A 5,834-nucleotide genomic window follows, 5' to 3' on the forward strand; every position below is an offset into this window, starting at 1 on the left:
CAGACCATGAACATGACCATGTCTCATTCGATGTTTTAAAATTCACCTTTGATAGTGTGTCTTTTTATCGAACACCTATATGAGGGCAAATTTTTCACTTGTGTGAATCTTATCCATTCTTCCTTTGCAAAGTCTTTGCTTGCTGATTATTATGTCCTTCTGTACGTTTTACTTATCCCTCTTCACAGGACTCTTGTGGGTCTACACGCTGAATAGACTGACTCAGAAGTGCACATGAATGGGCTTTCGCTGACCAAATCGGGAAATTTACAAATAAGGTAAAGAGTGATAGCAACAGAGCGCACCACTTTGGCTAATGCTGGAAAGCATGAGCCCATACATGTGAAAATAAATACAATTTTGATGAGGAGCAAGATATACACACAGTTTCAAACAATCGTGCCGTACCGAGGAGCACGGTAGAGTACAAAGGGGTGTAAGGAGACACGTACAAAAGATAACCATAATTATTTGATCAAAGCGAATATTCTCAGTAATGGGAGAAATAGAAATTGTGCACCAGCCAATAGGCTGCAGTGAGAACAACGCCTCACTTCTGTGACATGCTTTGCTAAAGGTGCACAGCTAAGCATGAGGAAATATCAGACAATTAAATTGAGGAATACTCCATAAAAACCTAGACCTTTTCTTCAAAAGAGTCAAAGTCATGAAAGTGAAGAAGGAGTATAAGTCAGAGAGTCAAAATCAAGCAATACTGAAGGACTGGTTTATTTTGAAAAAAAAAATCCTCAGGAGACGTTACTGATAAAGGTCACGTGTTATTCCTAACTGAAGCACTTTACCATAAATGATGTTACTGGAGAAGGCAGATGAGGATCCGAGAATCTGAAGGTTGAAACTATACTAAGTAATTCTAGGTTGTTTAACATGAATTTCTGTAGTTTTGAAATCCATGTTAAAGTGGGCAGGACTGAGACCATAAATGTTCAGCAGCTTACAATGGTTCAGCACAATAAAAAGTTCTTCGCACTGAATATCCAAATTTACTGAAATTATTTTTTAAAAAGTAAAAGAGTTTTCTTATCCCTCAAACAGCGTATCTTAAAATCAGTAGCTCTTAATAGTTCTATAAACCCACAATTACAGATCTACCTACTGAATACATGGGACAGATGATAGGTGCATCCTTTAATTTTAAACTTAAGAACATAAAGATTATACTGTTTATGGAGCATTTACTTTGTGCTGGTCAATGAATTCATATTCTTGAATCCTTTACTAATATTAACGGGTGAAGTCTAAGAAATGAGTCTTAGGAAGCTCAATCTCCTTGTGAGTGGAGGCAGCAGTTGGGAATTAAATTTCTGTCCATCTGGCTTCAGAACTCACCACCTTCCTGCTGAGGTTTGCTGCCACCATTTCATCCAAGAGCTGCAGTTTCTAGGTGTCACAATCAGATCTGAGGGCTCCAAATTATTCCCATTTCCTTTCCCATTTCCTATGTCAACCTAACACACAGCTGAAGTTCCTGGTGTTACCATCAGGTCTTTGAGATAAGGTATCTTTTCCAGAAGCTCCCGGAGGAGCATTCATTAGCGAACGGGTTATATTGTGAAAGAGAAATAAGAAAGATTGGTCTTCTGTATTTCTAGAAAAACTAGAACCAGGGCATAGATTATGAATTAGGAACTGGAGGAATTGGAAGGAAACTACAGTAATGTCCAGGAGATGAGAAGCTTTGTGCGTAGAAGAGTGTCTACTGTGCAACAGGTACTTAATAAGAGATTTTGAATGAATGAGAGTAAATTGGATGCAAGAAATTCCAAAGATAAAATTTGGCCCACTTTACATTTTGCTTAAAGCTAATTTGAATTCCAGCCAATATGTGTTAGAAATATTTGGGAGACGACTGTGTGTACGATGAATCCAGTTATGCTGAATAACTGCCTATTAAGTAGTACTGGTTTTAGCAGAAGACATTTAAAATATATTTTTTCTTAAAGATTGTTAACCTTAACTTCAATCTTTCTGACACAGTGTAAGAAAGGTTAATTATGGATCAAAGATGGAAAATGACTATTCATATATACCATACTCTCATTTGATGTATCCAAAATATTTTTGTTCATTGATAAAATTATTTCAGTAAATGTCTATGTGCTCCTGGCAGAAGGTATCAACTGTCCAGTGGAGGTCAAGAATAAATTATAAATGGAGAACAATTCCCAAGTGTCTGTGAATACTACAACACAGAACAGCAAGGCACTTTCCAGTGATGAATATTCTTATTTTTCCTTGTCGATGGAGGCAGAAAATATCACCATGCACACCAAACCCCAGAATTCCCATCGGTCTTTATGGATGAAGCCCAGCTTGTAAGTCTGCCCGGAACGGAGTGGGAATTAATTCTTTCTAGACACCATGTGTCAGCTTAATTTGTGGATTCCTTCCCTCCTGTGTTATTGGCAGAGGAAGCTGTCGCATCAGTTGCATTGTTTTCTTACCTGATGGTTAGTTCATGCAAGCATTATTCTGAACAATGACCAATATAGAAATGAAGGCATGGTGATAAAGCAAATTTAAAATTTCAGAAGTTTTGGTAGTGCCATTTTGATGAAGCATTTTTATTTTTGTGAGAAAATAGAAATGTTCTGTTTCTGAAATTCCATTGGAATATCATTAAATGTTTCATCTTTTTCTGGCACACTATAGATCAACAGCTGTTATGTCTATTCTTATTTTAATCCTATATGTAATATAGGTAATCTTACATGTAATGTGTTATTCCATTCCTTGGATATCTCGCCATGTAAAAAGACTGATTACTTCTAATTTATTATTTTCCTTGGTTTATGGGGCCACCATCCAGTCACCAACTCACACTAGAAATTTAGAATTAATTTCTCCCTTTTTCCTTTCCTCATTTTCCATAATTCTATTGTATCTCACCTCTAATAACCACATTACATTGACTTTACTTTCTAACTAGTCCTATAATTCATTCTTTCTGTCCAGTATTATTACCATTGTCCATCTTTAGACCTTCTAGTCTCACATTACTTCAAGAGCCTCATAAGATATCTCCACGTCTTGTCTTGGCTCGTGTCCATCCTCCATATAACAGCCAGAAAGTTTTGAAATCCTATTTAAAATTCGTGAATTGCCCACTATCATCTTTCTACAAGGCTGGGGACCTTAGTTGTCTCTTGCAATATTGTGTTCCCAGTACTGAGAACATTGCTTGATGCAAAAACAGCACTGGATAGCTACTTGATGAAGTGAACATATCGCTCTGAGAGAGAGAGGAGCACAGAGAGAGAGAGGAGCACAGCAAACTTGCCGGTGTCCCTCTGCACGCTGCCTGCACCAGCCCTCACTGTGGTCTTGGTCAGCCAATTAGGTTCCTGATTAAGAGGACAGAGTCTTCTTTTCTTAGCATGGTGGGCCTGGGTCTTCCCAGTCTGGGTGCTGTCTCTGCTCCTAGCATTAACTCCTGCAATGTCCTTTAATTCTGTGCATCAGCTCCTGACAAACTACTTGGAAGCGCTTACACACTGCCCAGTTTCATGTTCCGTTCATATGAAAAATATTTTATATTTCCTCTGTGCTCTTTCCGGGTAATTACCTCCTCTCCTGCAGCCAATCAACACACACACACACACAGACACACAGACACACACACACACACACACACACACACACACACACTCTTCTTAGACTAAGGAAGATACTCAAAACACTCAGTGTGTTTCATTCCTGTGCCTGGCTTTGTAACCCTTTGTCCAAGTATTATTCATCCTCCCTAGTGCATGATGTTTTGGGATTAGAGACCATGACATATTAACCTTGGTATTCTCAATTAAAAAGTGCAGGCTTAGTACACTCAGTGTCACTTTGTTGAAAAAATAAGTGATACCATAATTAGGGAAGAAACATTAAAATCCAGATTATGCTGGGGTTTTTTTGCCTTTATTGTGTTTGTGCTTTTAAAGTTACAATGTTTTCTTGATTGAACATCTTGTCCCAGTAAGCAATAATTAAAAAAAAAGCATAGTTACATCTCAACAGTCAGATCACGTTGTAACATTATATTTTTGTCTTTCTCCGAAAGAACCCAGGCTTTTGTGACACTTCATTTGCTGGCATCTGTAATCAAAACACTAGCTTTCGCCCATACCAATCAAGTATTAGCAATCATACCAGAATTAGAAAGAAATTGTTGCTTAAATTTGTAGTTTTAACTGTTTTTGCAGGGAAGACTTTCCAGGTTTCTGTGTTTAGTAAACAGAGTTCATCTCTGTCAGACCAAGTCACTGACACCACACTTGAGATGAAATAAGACTTTTCTTCAGTGCTGCTTTCTGTGTGGTTATAAAGTCTATCCCTTCATTAACATTCTTATCTGTTGTTCACAAAGCATGCCGTTTCATCCAATTTCTATACTGGTAAAAAGAAAAGAAAATGCAAGAGTATTTCTTGCATAAAGAGATGGAGTTGGAAAAATCTGCTTGGATTTTTTAATCCAGGGAAGAGGAACTGGCTGAGCTTGTGCACTCACAGTCTCTGCAGGAGCGGCGTGGGCATAAGGCCCAAGGGCACTGGGGCTCGGGAGATGTGCTCTAGGGCCGGGGCTGAAGACCTAGCTCGATGCACACATTTCTCTCTGAAGCATGGTTGCTATTTTCGTCAGAGGTAATTGGTAGTCAAGAGGGACTGGCTTTGTCACATCTGCTCTTTTGAACCGGATCTGATGTGAGTCTTATTATCCACGCAGAGGCCATCTCTACTCCCATGGTGCTTTTCAATTCCTTACTCCCTCTGGACAAATGATTGAGTGTCCCTGTAATACCTTTAATGGAAGCTGTGTCGCTAAATCCAAGAAGTTTGGGATGGAACAGACAGGTACTTATTGTTAATGGGGTCACCCCGTATCAGGTAAAACTCTCTGCTTATGGCTCAAATGCAAGTGTCACACCGACTGGATGTTTCAGGAAGATGAGCAGGGTGTAGATCTGGTTTGCACGGTAGCCTCTTAGCTACCTGTCTTTGAGAGTACACACAGCTTATCAGCTCCTTAGTCATCCTGGTTGATGGCTGGTGTCAGGATAGTATATTTCCATTTCAATGTAAAATTTTGTCCTTTAGATATTTCAGAAACTGATAATTTTAGCAACTTGAAGTTCTAATTGTCTACTATGAGGGAAAACACTGATAAAATATTAGGTTTCTTTTTGCCTTTCTGAATAGGATTGAATTACTTTTACAAAAAGAATGTTTTTGTTGTAGAATTTGAATCTTGGGAATAACCTTATCCTTAAACTGTTCATCTCCAATACTTATGGAAATGTTATTAATAAACTAATTCAATAAAGCTATCATATCTTTGGTAGTGGATACAAACACTGGAAGTAAAAAATAAAACACTATACTATATTCTCTGTTTTAGAAAAATACATATAATTTATATTATGTATTCTTATTTTTCGCTCACTGGTTTACTTTTAAACTTTAAAAACTTACTAAATTATGTAATTTTCAGTGACTATGGATTTTCATCGTAATTCTGCAACAAATTGGGTAAAATATGTAGAAGATTTCAAGCTAATAATTAAAATCATGCATATAAACAATAGCATGTAGAAGATTTAGTATATTATCTATAAAGTTACATTATAGATATATAGATAGTTTCTATACAATCCCTGTAGTATTTAATGTATCATTTTTATGATATTTAGACCTGCTTGGGGATGTAGTTCAGGGGCACAGTGCCTGCCTGGTAAGCACAAGGTCCTGAGTTCGATTCCTGGTACGATACAAAAATATATCTGCTTCCTCTGGTTTCTTGGGAGTTTTCCCTCAAGAACTAGTAA

General features: G+C 37.6%; 1 long non-coding RNA gene across 1 annotated transcript; it reads left to right on the forward strand.

Annotated features, from left to right (window-relative positions):
• Positions 1 to 206: 206 nt before the first annotated feature.
• On the forward strand, positions 207 to 4,772 carry LOC106148935. The gene is made up of 3 exons (XR_001234722.1): positions 207 to 278; positions 2,132 to 2,336; positions 4,736 to 4,772. It is a non-coding gene; the product is annotated as an uncharacterized LOC106148935 (long non-coding RNA).
• Positions 4,773 to 5,834: the final 1,062 nt, after the last annotated feature.

This window comes from Chinchilla lanigera, unplaced genomic scaffold, assembly GCF_000276665.1.
Source record: "Chinchilla lanigera isolate Chin_1 unplaced genomic scaffold, ChiLan1.0 scaffold00032, whole genome shotgun sequence".
NCBI classification, from domain to species: domain Eukaryota; kingdom Metazoa; phylum Chordata; class Mammalia; order Rodentia; family Chinchillidae; genus Chinchilla; species Chinchilla lanigera.